This window comes from Haemaphysalis longicornis, unplaced genomic scaffold, assembly GCF_048455015.1.
Source record: "Haemaphysalis longicornis isolate Haplotype H1 unplaced genomic scaffold, Haemaphysalis longicornis Haplotype H1 scaffold_9, whole genome shotgun sequence".
Classification (NCBI taxonomy): domain Eukaryota; kingdom Metazoa; phylum Arthropoda; class Arachnida; order Ixodida; family Ixodidae; genus Haemaphysalis; species Haemaphysalis longicornis.
Window position 1 is genome coordinate 158,136,860 of NW_027526460.1, and position 20,989 is coordinate 158,157,848.

Here is a 20,989-nt window from a genome sequence, read left to right on the forward strand (position 1 = left end):
CAACTTCCGCGCTGCCGCCAAGAAAGGCAGAACTTTCTTGTTCAGGAGATGGTTTGCAATGCTGATTTGTAAACCTCTGCGGTTTGCAAATTGGGATTCGATTAGCTTAAGCAGTAATAAAAGAGACCAACAATACCCGCCGCTCAACGGCGATCATCGCGAAGTGACCGCCGTAACAGCTCCTTTCTGTGCGAGTAAATAGGGCATTGAGTAAATGAGGCAAAATAACATAAAAAATAAATTGCCTCGACCGGCACTACCGAAGCATAACCGGTTTATGGCCAGTTGTCAAAAAGTGAGCCGCCATTGATCGAATAACTATTCCTATCCCCGGTGCCCATTACCGCCAATGGGAAGATAGATAGTGATGACGATAAATGGAGGGTGAAAAGGTCGAGGAGCGGAAGTTCTGAAAATAGCCCGTAAGTTGTAATGTTGCGGAACCAAGCGATTGTTTGTGCATGCATGCGAACAAGTGTTTTAATTGGCACCAGTGCCGCTTCTTCAACGATGAAGCTCTCGTTCTCTCATATCCTATCCCACAATGGCACTGCCCTTTTCCACAATGGGACTCTTCTTATACCATCCCTTAGGGACATCGTCATCTGACAAGTGTTTCCTTTCTTTCATTTTTGCGCGGCCAGCGACGACTGGGGCTTGGAAGGGGTTATTGAACCCATAGAAGGTAATTGCCACGGTTAGAAGTACGTCCGTTGATGCGGTTAATGAGCGATCAGACTCCAAAGAATAGGCTTTTAAATTACCACCCGTGGGGCTGAAGACCCCGGAATAACGTTTATGCGTGTTTTCAGAGGCTGCACTGGAATTCTCTCGAGAACGTCTGGCCTTCGGCACGCCTACTGCATTTCAGTTGCCGGTAAGCGTTGCTTAGGGTGTCGCTAGTGTAAGCTCAAGAGTCTGGAGGGCAGTCACTTGGGGCGAAAACGGGGAGATTACTATTGAGGAGTAAATTCAGACGAAAATACGCCAAGCCTGAAAAAACAAACATTTGCTAGGGGATGTTTTGCCAGTTCAATGCAATGATTGGTTGGCTTGAGGCTTGGCCCTGAGAGTGCGAAGAGCCCTTGCAAGGGGCCAGTGGCCCCCCAAATTACCGCTCTGGATGAAACCTACGAAAAGAAATTTCGCCAGTTTTCGCACTTCTGTGATGGGATAGACCGTCCCTTCCAGAATACACCGTTAACACCGAGTCGCTTGCAAAGAAAAGATTGGGAGCGTCTTCGCAGCTGTTAAGCATGGCATGCAGAACGTGTCGTTCGCTAAACCGAGCACCTGGCTCATGAGTGTCATATATGCCAAGCATTCCTTCAGGTTGACTGCTGTCGCTTTTGTGAAGCGAATTTCCGCTAACGCGGACTTCAGTGATGCAACAAACAGTGTTTTCTTAGCAGTGTTCACGACAAGAAGCCTATACGGGCAAACTAATGCCCCAACTAGCACTGGTATTACTGTTAGTCATGCCAAGTTTCTCAGCGTAAAGCAGACCTTGGACACTTTTAGGCAAAATGAAAGTACACAATCGAAAGTGAGTGGTATATTTTCATTAAAGTACATATGGGATTCGTTTGCGCACATTGTTTCCCGCATAACTATTCCACTTTTGATGTATTATTACTCTTTTGGTGGAAGAATACATTTATTAATCTCAGGTTATTTGTTTTTTCAAAGAAGACCAACGCATGACCTCGGCTGTGTAAAGCAGCATTGGGAAGAATAAATTTCCTCACTTCTGGAAAGGGGATTAGCAGTGTGTAACCGCGAACTTTCCCCGTTGCAAACTTAGCGCGGCTATAGAGCAGGAGCTGTACTAATTACCATGCGTGCTTCTCGTGCACATCTACTCTGTGCGAGCATTTTTTCAAGAAATCAACAGCGTCCACCACTCGCATCGGTCCCAGAAGAAGCGAACATCCTTTTCAAATCAATATCGCAATAATCTCTAACATGGCCAGCTGAAAATACGTTTGCACATTCATATACGTTTTCAGTTTCCGGAGCATGTTTGCTTTGTTTTAATAAGGGGGCGTTGCAACTGCAGTCCCTGGTCTTTTCTGAAGTCGTACCCGGATCTCGGATGCATTACGCGGAACTGTTAACAAGCGGGAACGCATCTCCTTCCAAGCTGGAAAGAAGGCAGTTTCTGACGTTACGAGGTCAATTAAACATTGCATGGCTATAGATCCATCCTTTCACAAGACAATTTAGGTATATTGTTGTAAACTATCCGCATAGCACGATATCTAAAGCCGTTTCCTGCAAGGATACGTCCCTTGCTGAGATAATAGCAGGATTAAACTTCCGAGAAGCGAAAACGTGGGCCGTAAAACCTGCCGGGTTTGCGAAGACGTGCTTCGCTGATCACGAAGAGGGACTTCATCCTTTACAGCTCGGATGCGAAGTTTTGTATTACTGGAAATAATTTGCTGTTTCTAAGTAAACTGCTATGCACAAGGATTAGGGTGGGAGGCAACGTTGTGGGTGTTTCCTGTTGCATGCAACATCTGCGTAAATTTGATATGCAGCGCCCAAAAAGTCGCTGGAAGGAGTCCGTTTATTGAACACAGTGGGTAAAGAACCACTCTGTCTTATATAGTCTGTTAGGAGCCATCGTGAGCCACGCAACCCATGCAAACAAATGAAAAGATGGCACAACTAAGCGCACACACGAACAAAATTTAGTGGCCCCGCAAACGAGAAAAACGAGGTTTCGACTTCTTGACTCGAGTATGACTCGAGTATCCTACGACGTGAGCAGGCATCTGTGCGTTTCCAGTACACAGAAGCAACAACATAGCCTTCAAGGGACATCGTCGCGACAACGCAAGCCATGTGGTTTCAGGTATTTTAGAGGTCTGAATTAGCTACGTTTATTTGGTTATAGTGAAAGCTATCACAATGTTAATAACTCACCAGTTATTGCGCTGCTTCGTCATTTGGCGTTCACTGGCTGGAAATCAAGGGCAGCTTAGTGATGTACCCTGTCAAAATATTTTTGGGCCTGACCACTTTTCCGTTTCATTTGCTTCCCATATTGCTGAAACCAATCACGACTGTGCAGCGTGCGCTCCTCCGAGGGAGTGCACAAAACTGCTCCGTCCTGCCGGCCGGCAACACGGTGTATCTCGACATGGCGGTGCATCTCCCTCTTGTGTTCGCCTCGTTAGCGGCGCAAGCTCCCAGACGACAAATGCGATGGCCAAGGCGACAACACACAACGCGCGACGCGGTCGCCGTGAGCGACGAGGAGTTTGTGCGCTAATTTCGCCTTTCCAAGAGCGTGGTGTGCACTCTCTGCGGAGAGTTGCGGCTCCGTCTCGAAACTGAACGGGCAACGTTCTCTAGAAGTCTTTATAGAGACAACGCTAGGGAACGTAGCCTGCTCTTTGATTGGCTAGTTCCTCTCCTCCGTTCTCCGAGACCATAGAGTTTCTCACATATTGAGAAACTATATGTCCCAGACACTTTGCAAGGCCGGTCCTGCTCGAATTTGACGCCAAAATGACGTCACAGCCCAGTCGAAAAACACAACAGAAAAATACGACAGAATGATCCTGTGAGGGAATGGGACATTCTGTAGTCTGTAGTAAATCCTGTCCTGTAGTCTGTAGTAAACCCTGTCCTGTAGTCTGTAGTAAATCCTGCCCTGTAGTCTGTAGTAAATCCTGTCCTGTAGTTTGTCGTAAATCCTGTCATGTAGTCTGTAGTAAATCCTGTCATGTAGTCTGTAGTAAATCCTGTTCTGTAGTCTGTAGTAAATCCTGTCATGTCTGTTTTCGTAGTAAATCCTGTCATGTCTCGAATTTCAACTTGTTTTGCATAATAAACTTACTTCGCGTGATTTTTTTTCTATTAAGTACCTGAAGTATGCAGGATATGCATAACAATTTCAATAAAAATATGACCAACAAACATAAGCATTCGGGGGAATTCTTGCCTTTCTGGAACAAGCTTAAAATTGTTTTCAGTGAATAACTGATTTCAGAAAGCTGTTCCAAAAGGCAATGTAAGCATTGCAACAAGTGGTACATTCATGCATGCAATACAAAAGTTTGATGTTACGCAGATTGCACATGCCTGATGCATGTGCAGTCGCAGAAACTCGTGGACACGCACACTGCACACGCGGAAACTCGTGGATGCGGCAGCCGCAGAACGTAACGCTGGAACACGCCGGAGACAACGCGGTCTCCAGCGAATAGCCAGGCCGATGCTCGCGCTAGGCCTTTTTTCTTTAATAGCCGTGTAATTACAAACCCGCGTAGCTGTTAAGAAGAAATACAGAAGTCTTTCCTTCAGGAACACCTAAGTAACGCTACAAAATTTAGCTAGACTCATTTGGGCACTTTTCAGCTGATTTGGCCGTGCTTCTGAAGCAGGGCCAAATCGCGTCCCATCATCGCGTTCCGTCAATGACGCTCAATCTGTTCATGAAAGCAAATTTATTCTCCCGGATAGAAAAAAAACTATTAAACGAGCATGGACGATAACCGTTCGAAAATTCGTTCCTTATACTAGTTAGGACCATTAAAACACTAGCAAACAAATATTTCTTGAACCTGATTTATTTAAACAGCAAAACTCGAGAGGACGTGAGAGAATTAAAATGGAAAGTCAATATTTAGCTGGAATGCTTGCCTTGGTGAACCTTGATCCGTTGACAATGCATTCGCACAGCAAAACGTGGAGGGGTATCTTGTGGCGAAAAGCGCACGTCTCTGTGGTGATGCACTATCTCGAAGAGTATGCACGCCCGATACCTGCCGAAGTCACGCAGGGGTCATTGCAAGTTCAGTCGATTGTCGAAGCACATCGCACGCATTCGAGATCACACTGCCTGCGAAATTCGTCGTATTCACTCGCATCAGTGTGCCGATAATCCCAAGCACCACGGTTAGTCGTGGCTAGAGGAGCCCTCACTTCGAGATGCTTGAAATGCGGACCACTGATCTTGCTTTTAGCACAGCTTCCGAAGCTTCAAATGTTGCGGCTGATACTTCGCGGAGACATAAGATGCACGTTTTTACAATAAGTTAGGCGTAAATTCAGCTGGGCAAAGCGCCGATGTTAAATGTGAACGAGCCACTCGGCCACTCGGCCACTCGGCCACGCTGCCACCGCCAAATTTTGACCGAAAGACGAAAAGCAGGAGGGAACAAAGGAAGGGTAAGGAGGGAACCGGCCGATCACGAGAAGTTGTTTTGCGACCCCTCCTCACCCCTCGCGATTCTTCGTATTGGGGTCTTCCCGTCCCGCGAGGGCTGTCGCGCCCCGACATGCCTTCAGTGGTGACGATGCTTCCCCGAACTTCTTCCGAAGGGTCGGGCTAGAGGGAAGGCGCGCGTTTTCTTTCTTTCTGCATTTATTTTTTTAACACATCTCAGTAATGCAACGAGTTCACTGGCGCCGTTTCTTTTTTTTTTCACACAGACAGCGGCAACTGGTTCGTTGTTTTTAAAATCTTATTTTAACTATTTAGGCTTGATTGGACACATGTTTCGCGTTGAAATAAACAAATTGCGTGCTAAAAAAATAAAACAACAGCACGCAGATTGAAACAATGCGGCTCTCGACACCCAGAAATACGTGTCAGAATGTGCGCTGCAATTATTACACCACGTCTTCAAAAAGCATGTCTTGCTTGTCCTTTATGCGTCCGCTTTGCCGATGGGCTACCCTTATTGCCTCATTCTTTTATCAAAGATAGTCCACAGTACAATATATGCAATTGCAATTCCCTCAAAGAATTAAAAGAATTTGCAAGTTCTTTATGTATCCATTTCTTTGGTTATGGGGCTACGCTTAGATGTTGCAACATTACAGTGATTTGTGCTAAGTTGCGTTGTTAATTGCAAATTTGTAGCGAAGGTTTTTTCAAACACGGCCGGAGTGCTAATGGCAGTAATGCAACAAACGTTCATTACAACCGACGCTTGCGATGCAATTCAACGAGATGACCGTCACTCGCACGCACCATTGTTTTCGTGCAGCGCACGCTATAAAAGTGGGAATTCGCTGCACCGCAAAGGCCGAAAACACCAAGTTTCGGAGCATCTGCGTCGATCGCGGCGCTGCAATACAACCAGTTCACCCCTTAAATGGCGCGCGGCATTCCCGTGTCCAGCCAAGCAGCGGTACCACACTAACTATCCTGTTCGTGCTATCGCGTTTGGCCTGTCTGAAGCTCTGTCCTCAAAGGCAATGGCCCCGTGTTATTCGATGCTCTCCAGCAACCACCCCGCTCGTTCAGCGCGGCGTTTTCTGTTTTCTGTTGTTTCCAGCGTATTACATCGCTCTCTCGATGGAAAATGTGGTCCCCGCGTTGATGTTTTCCAGCTCTGCGTTTTCCAGTGTAATCCGTTCTTTCCGGCGTATTCCACCGCTCTCCTAATGCTGGAAAACGCGGGGTTTGCCGACAGGGTAAACAAGAGATTTTGTACTAATACTGAACGGTCTGTCGTGTGACACTTTTGCAATGAATCTAAAATTCTTTTTCAGCCTGTAAAAATCTGCAGGGACTACAAAATGTTCGGTCGCATGGCAGATAATAATAGCAATTACGGAATCCAGTCGTAGTGGCTTAAGGACAGTCTGTGGTGCAACAGAAATTTTTGTAGTGCCTACAGGGTGTTGCACAACAGAAGTTTCTGTAGTACAACAGAAATGTCTCATGCAAAAGACATTTTGTTGTTCTACTACAAAGGTTTTTGTAGTGGGGCTACACAATGTCTGCCGCATGATATATATGTGTGTTTTACTACGTAAATTTCTGTCGTACGACAGACATTCTGTCGTCCTACTACAGAGATTCCTGTCTCACAACAGACCATCCTGCATTCCCAACAGAAATTCCTGTTGTGCGACAGAAATGCCTGTCGTACGACAGATTTTCTGTAGTTGTACTACAAAAATTTCTGTCGCACGACAGACCATCCTGTAGTCCCAACAGAAATCCCTGTCGTGCGACAGAAATCCCTGTCGTGCGACAGAAATTTCTGTTGTGCGACAGAAATTCCTGTTGTGTTTTTCGACTGGGAGGCGAAACGACGGCGCCGTTTTGGAGCATTGGGCCCGTTGTGCACCCGGTGCGGCAAGTGCGCTGCCGGCGCTCGCTCCTGGGGCCGAATTCTCAAAAACGACGGGGCGTCGCTTTGAAACGACGGAGTAGGTCCATGGAAATACATGTGTTCTGGGTTTGGGGCCGTCGCTTTGAGAAGCTGTGCACTCAGTGTGAACCGCACAAAAGCACTGTGGCAGGGACGCGAAGCGACAAGTGAAACGATGGGGGGCAGTGGGTGTCGCTTCGCGGCCTTGCCACAGTGCTTTTCTGCGGCTCACACTATGTGCACAACTTCCAGCGACGCCCCAACCCCAGAACACATGCATTTGCGTGGCCCTACTCCGTCGTTTCAAAGCGACGCCCTGTCGTTTTTGAGAATTCGGCCCCAGGTATGCTTCGCACAATTAGGGCGCAAACGGTCTCTTGTTACTGCCCAGGCGCTGAGAGGTGTCCACTGCCCCTGAGAGAGAAAGACAAGAAAAATGCATTCGCTAAGGGCGCTTCCATCTGCAACGCGCACCGACAAGAAACTAAACCATGCTATTCCCCCCTGTTTAACAATGATGATCGATGAAAGAAAACGCTTCCCTTGCCGGAATCGAACCTTGGTCCCTCGCGTTATTACGCAGGCGTCAATCACTTCGTAATTCTAATGGCGTCATCCTCCTCTATTACTCTCGCCGCTGCTCCATGCAGCTTTATATATTAGGATGTTGAGGGGCTTACAAAATGTGCATTTAAGGCCACGTATGGAGGGGCCACGGGAGCCTGTGGTAATACCCTCCATACCTGTACGGCCGGAGTCCCATGAAATCATGGCGTGCAGGCGTTGAAACGGAGAGTCCCTCACTGCTACGGCATCTCCGCGTTGACCCAGGCGGCCGAAACGCAACCGTGCAGATGCCCTACAGGAGTGTGCAAGTATTTCAGCCATGGAGCTCTAAACAGGGCGGATTATCCGGGCTTATTCGGATTATTCGGCTCTGTACCAAAACTTTTTCTGTCTTTTTTTCTTCTTTTTACCCGCTGTCGGTGGAAAGTCTCGCCACTGGTTTGTTTTCTCGTTACTTAAAAAGTGTTTGCGTTCGTATATGCCGTATAAATTATTCTTTTTGACTGCCAAGTGTATTTTTTTTTGTTTACGCGTTAACTGTGCACTGAGTTGTAATCTCGTCAAAATATCCCATACGAATTCCATGTCCTTCGATAATGTTCTTTTCGAAGTATTGTTGTGCTTGAAGAGTTTCGTTCTTGATTTTTATTACCCCTCCCCTCTACAGTGTATTTTTACCTGAGGGTACAATAACTAAAAAAAGAAAAGCATCCGTTCAACCAGGCAGAGGGTGAGTTCTCTTCTTGTTTAAACGTAGGGTGTGGCGGGCCGAAGCTACGTCTGGATTTGAAGGCACGTCGTTGGGGAGCGCTGGGAAGCAATTTAAACACCGCGTGTTTTGGAAACAAAACGGCCGCGGCTTTTTCGCGCGATCGATAGTTTGAAACGTTCCGAAGTTTTCGTACGAAGATTTAAACGTCAAGTAGTGTTGCTCGGCACAAAAATTCTCACGACAAACTGGGAAATATAAGCATACCAGAGAGTCCAAGGGCAGCATCACCACATCTTATCAGTTGTGAACGGATGCGGATTACATTAGAATTCCCCATAGTGCATGGTATGTTGACATCGCAGCCAGATTGAATTCGTGAATCTGCCATGAGCCCCTGACGGCAACTGTCGTCGCCAGTGGGCAATCCCACTGAGAGCAGGCGTCAGAATGTGGTTGCTTATGTTGAAATCACACCTAAACGAAAATTTGGGGATCGACCGCGAGCTTCTGGCGGCATTGTCACCGTTATTGGCCACTTCCTTAGAGTGGGTATGTTAGAGTCGCGGGTGGGTATTTTGACATCGCATCAATATAAGTATAGCTGAAACCACCGCAGCTTCTGCCGGCGCACCATTCTAAGTCGGTGCTTGACGGAGATTTCCGCTGCGATGCATAACGTCAATAATACACGGTGATACGCGGTCTTCGTCTGAATTCGCGCTGGTTTTATCCAAGTATACGCGGGGATAGTCTCCTCTCCGTACCTAACCTGACTTTAAAAGTACTAAACCCTTACTAACAAAAATAATTGGTAGAACTGATCTGAAAGAGCATGTTTCTCTTCCCAGAAATCTTGGACATAAAAATATGTAGAATTGCTTAGGCCCGGGCGCAAGCACCGGGGCCCGCTTGTACGAACAAACGTGCTTGTTGGCAGTCTTATTTAGAGTGTAGTCTAATTGATTTAATTCAATAAGTCTGCGAACAATATTCGGACTAGTGCGTTTGCTCGAAAGCACTCAGGCAAGGCTACAAACCGGTCCAATTGAAGACTATAGGGACAGTGTGTACCTAGACGAGCGCTTTAGGGGCCCCTAGGGAAAAGCGCGGAATACGCCGAAAAACTGCTTGTTGCTGTCGCCAGCTTCGGGCAAGCGTTTATTTCGAACCATGATCGAATCAATTAAAGAAATCTTGACCACCAGTGGGCGTATTTGGGCATTATCACAAATGTGTTAAAATGATCCGCCATCCTTGGTAGGCCAGCTAACGCGGCCGGGCCGCTATGCCTTGGTGGCCCGGCTGCTTAAAACGAAGCCACAAAAAAATCGTCTGCTACGAAGCCTGTGCAAGGTAGATATAACTGGTAGCGAAGCTTCCATAGAAGCCCATACGTTCAGAAAATGGCGGCTCTTCAGCTGCTCATGGGGCTTAGCGCCATCTGTGTGAGGAGGGAACAGTTCCGGCGGAACAAAAAATAAACAGGATGTGACGCAAGATCCAGTCAGAAAGTGACGTCATTTTTGTGGCATTAGCGGGAAAATGTGACTTCAAAATAGCCTTAGCAGGCCTCTGATCGCTGAGGGCCATGTCATTGCCATCTGACGCAAGTTGGCGAGCCCTGGGCGTGTGTGCATCAAGTCAACGCCAGCTTATACTCGTGACTAGAGAATCGTACTTTAGCATACTGTCGTAGGATTCGCCTCGCTGTTTATAAAAACATCTTGCATCTTTTCTGAACCTTTATTCTGTATTCATGCCTTCCACTGCTGTATAAAAGCAATCAGTTGTTTATTTGGAGTGCAGTGGGTGGCAAACGTACCCGCCCCCCCCCCGACTGGAATTATTTTTCTGCCTTGGGATACAGAGCACAAAATGACAATTGACCACTCTCCCCGGCCCCCCTTTCATATAAAAAACGTGCCCACTCCTTACCCCGATACCAATTTCTACCAACGCCACTGCTGGGTTTAATTGCTTCGCACATACGCAGGTTGCGTGCGTGCCTTAAGTATAGATCAAGGTTATATAATGCTTGCTCAGTTTGTGTACTTCTGTTCTAAGAGAAGAAATAACGCATAGTCATGCTATAATCAAGACATTTGAATTTTATTTCAGGATAAACATAAAACAAATTTACCACACTGCACAATAAATACAAAATGTTCGTGGGCACTACATGCATTATGATTTTCCTTACGCGCCAAAAAATTGACTTTACCCGTAACACATAGCATTATGAGCAATGAAAGCGTCAACAGCAGAACTACTTCGAAACAAGAGAAGAGAACATGGCACTGCATCTTGACGCAGAAAACCGGGCCGCCGGAATGCCGATTCACGAAAGTGCAGCGAGCACACCGCAGCTGCACCGGCGTCTTATCAAGTAGACATGGGTTTCTACCGAAGTTCACTCAGCATTCACGCCTGCAATTTCCTGGTTGCATTATTAAGCAAGTGTCGCAACAGATAAGTAAAAATAGGAAAAAAGGGATCAATTCAAACGAAAGCGACGGCACTGTGTAAAAGCACATAGCAGGAAAGATCTGGCAGCAGCGCAGCACGGAGAAGCACAACACAGTACTGCGATGGAAATAATGCTTGCGCATACAAGTGCGGGAAGCTTACTACAAGCGTTGTAATGCAATAGAGAAGACACTGAGATAGACAATTAAAGCGACTCGTTGAAATTGGAGTGGTACTACGCTGAGAAGTCCTAGAAAAATTGACACCACTAGCTCCGAGCCAGCCTGAGGTGAAATCAAGAGATAACTGTGACATAACAAAGCTTTAGACCATTTTTTTTTCGAAGCACCACCACGTCCCCTTACACAACCCCCATGCACGTATTAACAGTACTATAATTTCGCGTTACCTGTGGAAATGAGAGGAAAACGGTGCAGTAAAACGCCAGGCGTACGGGAGTTGCTGTTGCAACTTTTTGCAGCACATCGTTTCCGTAGGTACCGAGGAAAGCGCTCCGCTCCAACCTTTGGCAGCATCGTCCCGTAGTTCACCGTGCCCGCCGGACACGGTACTAAACGTGTTCACCGACGATACAACGCACCTCGCAAGTCCACGCACAGCGCAAATTAAGAGCACACCAAATTAACAAGGAAGAACGAATGCAAATGCGCACCACCAAAACACGCGAGGGGCGTTTCCCAGCAGACGAACTTTAGGAGCGCCTTTCCGAGCACTACAAGGACTGCATCACAAAGCAATGACATGTGCCATTCTTAAGAGGGCGCTACAAAAAAGGTTTTTGGGAATGAACAGCATTTTCATACATTAGTTGCACACTAGGCCTAAATAAATGTGATTCAGAAATAAATATCGTTCGTAAAATATAAATGTTGTTTTGTTGTAGAACAAAACTTGGTTTTTTGTTACAAGTGTTTGTTCCCTCCTCACCTAGTCGCGCTTGAATCGCCACTCCCATAAGCCCCCATGCTGATGTCGCTGGCAATAGGTTCTGAACCGCTTTTCGCCCGAAGCTTCGCTACCATTTATATTTACCTTGGCCTGTGGCCGATAAGCCCACTGGGGCGGTATTCTCCAGTTTGGCCGTTGTGAAAACGTCCGTTTTGCGCCCGGTTTATTGTGACGTACTTCCAGTTGTAGGCGGGCTATGGCTTGACTTTTGCGCAACTGTTTTTACAGCAAAGCTGTAAATGGCTAGGATCCAGCAGATCGTCTCCGGTCCCAGAGCGATGTAGACAGGAATCGCTAGCGAGCGTAGTGCCACGTTTCGGAGCCAACTCAAATCCCCAGAATCGTAAAACTGCGCGCCACACTCCCGGGGCATGAAAAAAATTATACAAAATTAAAAAGGTCCTAGGCCCGTCATAGAGCATTCGCCGTGATTACCATACCCGCGCTATAATAAATTTCTACCCACGATTCCTGTGTGTTTTGTAGCGTATGCTGCACTGGCCGAGGTGTAGGAGTTCCGCGTGGGCCGTGAAGGGCCGTTCTGAGCAAGTGCGAGGGGCATTGGATTGCATTCAGTTCGATTGGATTGGATTGGCTTGGCTTGAATTGAATTGGCTTGGATTGCATTGTATTGGAATAAAGTGGATTGTGTTGGATCGTGTTGCGTCATAGCCGCAGCAGACGCACTGGCTCCGGCGCGGGCCCAGGTGTGCGCCTCAATTGCGCAGTAGCCAAGTCTGACGCTGTGTCGGAGCGGCTTGATAGCCGTTTCACGGGGCTCGTGAAGAGCCGTGCTGAGCATGCGCGAGGAGCAGTGACTCAACAGGACTGAACTTTCAGTTAGTAACCAGGAAGAATGCTCAATCACAAATTACAAACAAACGTCTTTTGCTTCATGCACCCCTTGGACTACCACCCAGTCAAACCTCACGTTGAGGCTCGGCACCGCAGCTTTGCTGGCCCTTCCACCCCCTTCACGGGGTGGAAGGGCTCTGAATTTTTTATTAAGGTCAATAAATACTAATTAATGCTGTATTTTAAGCTTGTTTAAATCGTGTTAGTTTATTTTGTACCACTTTTATTCATTATACACCTCTTTTTGACCATCGTTTGACAACTTTATTTACCGTGAAGACACAAGACTGAAAACTTCCTAACTAAAAACTAACAGAACAATTCCTGAAAACGTATTTGTAACATGACTGGAACTGCGCCCTAAAAACGCAACCACCGAAGAGAACACACACAAAGCATGTATTTCCTACCGCGCCGTGCACAAAACAGCGCGGTTTACGCAGCCAAATTACTATCCTGAACATGCTGACGCCATCAGCAGGCTTGCGTACGACGTGGTTAACGTCTCACTGTTGACGTGTTGCGCTTATCCAATACGCGCTCGGGAACACCGGGCTTTGCCCGAACTAAGACGCAGAAACACTGAAGGGAAGCAACGCACGGGACTGGGCTTGCTTCCTCGCTGTAGTTTAGGGCGAGCGCCCTGGTTTCGATTAAACCCGTAGCTCTGGTTTGTTCAACACGACGTCAACACGGAAACCATGTCTCCCCCCGATTTTGTGGCTGTACATGCTTCGTTAAACCCGCAGACGCTCTAAATATTGAAGAGGATTTTTGTTGTTTCTTCACGGACATGATTTCCCAATAACTTCATGAACCCGTAGCCTCGGTAACTTCAGGGCGAGACGTAAATATTAAACCGTGTGCAATGAAACTTTTAGGCAATTCCTTGGTCTTTGATTGTCGAGAAGCTTCAAGAAAGAAGATTCTTTCCTTGCAGTGCGTTTTTTTAACCAACGCTAAGAAGCAAATAAAAAAATTGTCAGACGATTACGGTACTGCCTAATGCGAAATTTGTGCGCAGGGTGAACTGCAGTCTTCCGGGTGACGGCGCATACCTGCGGCGCCTCACGAATTGAACGCCGTATGGGAGAAGGCACGAAGGCGCGGAATTTACCCTGGCGTTGTCTCGTAGCGCGTCGCCGCGATAGCCATGTCTGGCACCTTGCGCCGTGCTTCCATCCTCTGCTTTCCTGCTTGCTGTTTCTTCGGTAGCCTCTTCGTGCTCTCGGTTACCTCGTAGCGCGTCACCACCGGAGGGAAGGTCTCGCGCCGTCTCGACATACCGCACTCCCTCTCGCACTTTTGCCATAGTTTTCTTCTCCACTTTTCTGTTAGTTTTATCTCGTTCGTCTTAGGTGACCCCTTCGTTCGCTCAATTACAATGAGGGACGGCAGCGCCGTGGGAGCACAGGAACAGGAGCGTAAGTGCTGCGCACTAAAATGAGACAAAGTTTCATAGGTGTATCTCGGTTTCTCCGGATGTAAAGTTTTGTTCAAGTGAACCCGAAACATAGGCCGCATAGAATAACGGCTCGAGTCACCGGACACCACTTCATGCGGGGGTTGAAATTAGCGGTCTTTGCCGCAATCGGGTCTCATATTTATTCGTGTCGATGAGCAATACAAATGCAGATAACGCGAATATCTACGTTGGCTGCAGTTAAGCCCTTTTGGCTTGCAAGTCGTATGCCGTTTTACAGATAGCAACCCGGTTTCCGGCCTTCTAGACATAAAGGCTGAACTCACATCCCTGCCCTCAAACTTATGTTAACAAATGTTTACTACTATTACAACACTGCTTCCCACGAACAACCAATTTATAGGTAAAAAATCACAGCCCCTTTCTCAAGAGACAGATGGTTAACGCATGAAGCTTTCTCTCATGCAACCTCAGTCAGCGTCAAAGTCCACAATCCAAATTGCTTCGACCGTGTCGGACCGGCGCAACAGGAAAGACTTCACGACGCTGGGGACCCAGGATCCATTCCTACCACGGGAAGCGTTGTTTTCGTGAGGCGCCTGATGTGACTCAGCTCATCCCCTCCAATGTTTTGCGAAGCCCCTTGTGTGAAGTTGGCATTCCTGCAGGTCATTTTCAGCGTCATCGAACGCCGACAGTGAGGCATAGGAAGCTTCGCTTGAAAGGGTGTGTTATCTTGGGGTGGTCGTGGCGTGTTTCCGAAGGGTGTGAAAACGCTTTAAATGACCTCTTACACGCCACGACCACATGAGTGTGCGCACAACGCGGCTCGAGGTTTCGTTGAAAGAGCCGATGCCGGAAGTCTTAAAGCAGGCGCTCACTCAATACGATGGTTAGGCAAGGACAGACTGGTGTACTACAGAGATATAGGTGGCCGCTATCGGCTAGGAAAGGCAAAATACTCAGCCCGGACAGGGCACTGAGCAAATGGCAGCGTGGCGACGGCCGCAGAACGATTGTTTCCCCAGTCCACTGGCTTACAGCCGATGTTACCCAGGGCTCTATTCAGACAAATGCAAGGCGTGCGTTGCCAGGGTTGACTTGCTTCACATGGTATAGTCCTGCCATCTCCGGAGAAATGACGCGCAAAGCATTACGCAGGACAGCATGCACTCAACATAAGTTCGAAGGATCTGTGGCAGAGCGCGCTACTCAGCTCTGACCCTGGTGTCCAGACGCGGCTGGTTCGGATGGCCACGAACGCCGCCAGGGACCAAGGACTCCTGACCGACGGCTAAGCGACAAATCTGGGCAAATTAAAGTTTTTCAATCAATCAATCAATCAATCAATCAATCAATCAATCAATCAATCAATCAATCAATCAATCAATCAATCAATCAATCAATCAATCAATCAATCAATCAATCAAAGGGTGTGATGCTTTGTTGCTATCTTATATTTAATTCTCAAATTTCGTACGATAGTCTATTTGTTGTAAAAAGCTGATAAGCAAATCTTTTACTATTTTTTAAAGTTCGCACATTTAGTCAACAACCACGGCCATCCGAGTTTACTGGTTTTCCTTTCCATAGATTTCGGTAACTACTGCTGAAGCCGTTAACGTAATATTTAGTAGCAGTTCGCTTGTAATTCGACAGTAATTCTTGGCGCGATTTTTCTGAAGCAACGCGGACTGATATAAAGTACGTACTGAGAGTTAAATGTATTCCGGTCCCGTTTTACGAGTATCCCAGAGTTTTCTTATTAACAGTTTCTTACTAGAGTAATCGGTATCAGTAACAAAGTTCCCGCATAGAAAATTTTCATATCCTTTATTTTAAAATCACACTGTCTCCAAGTCAAAGCTAAGATCTACGGCATATGTACATTTCTATAGCTTTTTTATTATTAACAGCCTAGTAAAAGCTAGATATGTGTGCAACGGGAATCATTCGACTTCATATCGTCTTTAATCACCGAGCGTTTTATAAAAGCGGCTGGAGAATTTTCAGCGTTGTTACTGTTGTCACCGCTATGACATCTTCCCTGCTTGAGTTCTTATTATTAACGGAAAACGACCGAAGCCAGACCGAAGCCATGGCTGCCCGTTACGGGGATCATCACTTTACTCGCACGGGAAATCTGCAGGATGATGATGATGATGAATGGCGCGTACCCAGCAGGAGATTTAACATACTCCCGCGCCCGAGATAATCGATAGGTGCACAATAAATCCGCAATCCTAAAATTTTGTTTTTTCAGTCTATAAGGTCAATGTTTGCGACGCGGTCGGGGAATGCTTTCCACACTTTTAAAGACGATAGTCTTTCTTGGGCTACTTAAACCCAGAAATTTTGGTCTGTCTGTATGTCTGTATGTCTGTCTGTCCGTATGTCTGTCTGTGACTCGATTCAGCCACCCGGCCAAAGCAAAGCAATGCCTGCGCAATAGTCTTATATAGTCACAGCTAAAAATACCCGTCTATGTCCGGTGTTGTGTTCATACTTGTCAACATTGTTGAAGAAGAACAAGACATTACGCAAATATCAGACAACAAATCAATACAGGAGTGATATTTGCAGTGTTCCTTTATAAAAAATCAAACATGCTTGGCTTTCGCCAAATTAAATACTTCATCAACTGCAAAAAAAAACTCCCCCCACCTCCCCGATTCGCCGCCAGGGGGCCGACACCGGCGCCCGCGCCCCGTTTCGACTCCCGTTTTTTGCCTCCAACGTGCGATTCCTCGATGCGAACGAGACACCTCGCACCACCAAACGCTTCCTGAACACCCAAGGAACCGCCTGACATCTCGTTCAACCTTCTCGGATCAACGGCAGTGACAACACGTCAGCTTGAAAGTCCGACCACGCCGGCGCCGCAGCTAGGCCTACTCCCCTGGCCAAGCGCGAGCAGCGGTTCTCCAGCCATGGCGCAGCAGGACGCACACCTGGGCGCGACGGCCAGCGCGAAGCCCGACCACTCGCCACTGACAACCGCTGCTTCCGATGACATGGAAACGAGCTCCGAACCCAGTGGCGCGCCTACGCTCGTAGGCGCCTCAGTCACGACCATGGAAACTCACCCTGAAAGCCCCGCCGCCCCAACCACCAACACCACAGCCAACCAAATGGAGTACGATCCCCTCAGTGGACGGACCATTCCGCCCGCTAACCCGTGGATTGAAGCCATCTACACCCGACGCAAGAAACAACTTGACTCAGCACAAGGGAAGCCCCAGGCTGCTGACACAACCCCCGCCGCAGTGCGTACTATCCCCCCACCACGTTTCCCGCCAAGCCATTACATCACCGTTATTCGCCCACATGACGGTCTACGTATAAGCGAATGGCAAACTCACGAATTGGCCCGAAGCATCGCTGCTGCCAGCCACATCCCTGAACAACAATTTCGGACTCTCATCAGGATCAAGGCACAACCGATGACCAACCTTATCGTTGCCGGCACACCCGATCTACACGTTGCAGACCGGCTTTAACAACTAACGTCCCTCACTCTGCGAAACTCTACCTACCACATAACGGCCTACATGAAGCCTCCCCCGGCACCTCAAGAGGAGTGATACACGGCATTCCAGATAATATCACGCAAGCCCAACTTCTGGAACTAACAGCCACAAACCGCCCATATCTGATCCACGCACGTATAATGGGCAAAACGCGGTCAGCACTTCTAACTTTCGGGGGAACCCGGGTCCCCTATTACATCCAGTTTGACTGCGAAATGCTCCATTGCCGACCGTACCGTCGCACGCTCCAGACCTGCAAGTGCTGCGGAGATGTTGGGCATCGCCAAGACGTATGCCCCCAACCCGACAAACCACGCTGCCTGAATTGCGGATTCTCGAACCCTACACAAGACCACGACTGTGTCCCCCATTGCCAACTGTGCAACGGACCCCATCCCACTGCCAACCGGGACTGCCCTAAACGCTTCCGCCCAACCCCGACGCCATATGAGACGCGCCCTAACAACCAGACTAACAATCACGGCAAGCTTCAGGTTCCAGCTGAAGGCTACCCGCCACTCTCCCCTCCAACAACGGTCATCAGCAAGGAGACACGAAAAGCTACCCCAACAAAGGTGAGCTGGTCATCCAAACTCACGAATGCTCCCACTGCTCAAATCCCTTTATCCCCTACCCACCCCCTGCCCCCTCAGCACAACTACACCTTCACTGTTATGCTTGAAGAGTTCAGACAGCAGCAACAGCGATTCCAGAAACAGCTGGACGACCTCACAAACAAAATAGAAAAGCTGGTGCAAACCCCACTCCCCTCAACCCTTTCACAATCAACTACCCCTCCGGAACAAATTTCTGCCCTCATCGAAACTACGTTCACACAAATAATCACACAAAAGCAACTCATCAACACACAGGCTGAAAATCTCAACACTCTATGCTGAAATCTTCAAACACTCACGGGTCGTCAAAACAAGATTGAACTGGCCATGCAAGGAATAAAGGAAACCCTATCGAATGCCCATCCCCCCAAAAAAACCAAGCACCACCCATACTATGACTAAAGCCATGGCCGACACCATCATAGTGTACCAGTGGAATTGCCGCTCTTTCAACAGAAAACGGCACGAACTATCCCTATTCATAGAGACTGAGCCCCCGGACGTAATAGCCCTGCAAGAAACTAACACCTCCACCCCCCGTCTGCTTCAGTATACTGCATTCACGCAGGACCCTCAATACCGCACCACCATACTAGTACATAACACCCACCCATCCCAGCCCCACTACCTCAACCAGACCATCCCGCACACCTTTGTAGAACTCATCCCGACCCGCCCGTCAAGCCCAAGCGTTTACATCCTGAACATCTACAGCCCGCCATCCGAAAACCTGAAAACCATAGACAACCTCATACATGAAGCCACACGGAAGGCCTGCAATAATCCATTACTTATCCTTGGCGACTTCAATGCCCCCCACCCAGCATGGGGTTATCATTTCGCATCAAAAAAGGGCACTGCCTTACTCCATGCTGCCCAAAACAATCAACTGGTCCACCAAAACGACCTTACTACTCCTACGAGAATCGGAAATAGCGTTGCCCGCGACACTATACCGCACCTCACCTTCTCAAAAAACTGCCCCAACACCACCTGGCTCTGCCTAAGCGAAACACTTGGCAGTGATCACCATATAATATCGACGAGCATACCCTTCGAAAGAAAACCGCGCAGAAAAGGCACTGCCCATCTGACCAACTGGCCAGCCTTTCGCAAGGACGACTCAGACCTCCCACCCATCGGCGAAAACCTGGAAGATTGGACCCAAGCCCTTGAGCAACGGGTCGGGAAACACACCCAACTCATTGCCTTCACGGAAGACATACCTGCGGTAGACCCCCACCTTATGCATATTTGGGATGCTCGGCGGAGCCTCAAAAAGCGGTGGAAACGCCAAAAACACAATCGAACCCTAAAAAAGCGCATTGCCATTTTGACCCAGAAAGCCCAAACATATGCAGCCCAACTCCAAACCCAGAACTGGCACGATTTTTGTAACACTCTGCAAGGAACCCTACACACTAAGAAAACGTGGCACTTACTGCGGTCTCTCCTGGACAATAGCTCGACTCACAAACAAACGAATCACCGGATACAACAACTCATAAGAAATAGTGCCCTCCCCCCAAGAGACCTCCTGCAATCCATAAAGCTACACCTCTTCGGAGATCCTGCAACTTACCCCTCCACACCAGACATTCAATACACCGGACCAACTAACGAAGCCCTTGACACTCCCTTCACCCTGGCCGAACTCCGAGCCATCCTGGCCCGGCTAACCAGCAACACCACGCCGGGTAAGGACCGCATCACTTATCGCACCATCCGCAACCTAAGCGAAGATACCCTCCAAGTTTTCCTTGACTACTACAATCATCACTGGCAACAGGGCACCTACCCAGAACAGTGGCGGCATTCCGACATCACGCTAATCCCGAAACCTAACAAGCCTCTATCACCCACCACCCTCCGACCTATCCCCCTGACATCATGTCTCGGAAAAATCTACGAACATTTACCACATCAACGCCTAACTACCCACCTAGAAGAAAAACACCTCTACCCCCTAACAATGTTCGGCTTTCGCCAGCACCTCTCTACGCAGGACATCCTTATACAAATCAAAGAGCAAATACTAGACCACCTCAGCCGTGACGCTCCAAAGGCCCTACTCACATCAGATGTTAAGGGCGCCTTTGATAACGTAACAAACCAAGCCAGTCTCGAAAACCTCAACCATACCGAATGCGGCCAGCGAATCTTTTACTTCGTCAATGCGTTCCTGGGAAACCGCACAGCCACGTTGCGACTCGGACCCATACAATCCCCAACTTTCAAAACACCGGCCAAAGGCACCCCGCAAGGGTCCGTAATTTCACCCCTGCTATTTAACATCGCACTCCTCCAATTACCAAGCAAACTAGACAATATCCCCGGCATTCGTCATGCCCTATACGCGGACGATTTAACCATTTGGACGACGCATGGCTCGGGCGGAGAACAAGAAGACGCACTCCAGCAAGCCATCGACACCACCATTGCTTATCTCCAACCCAGGGGCCTCACAGCGGAACTCAACAAATGGGCCCTGTTGATTCTACGTTCCCGCACAAGAGGCCGACCCCCTCCCACTACCCCAGATCCCCAAGTCGTCATTCAAGGATCCCCCATCCCACAAGTTACCACGCTCCGCGTGCTCGGCGTACCTTTACACTACGATGGCTCCGGAGCGGGCCTTCTACCACAACTCCAAAAAACAGTCACACAGCTAACACACCTCATCCGAAGAATACGAGGCTCTACATACGGACTGAAAGAACACGATA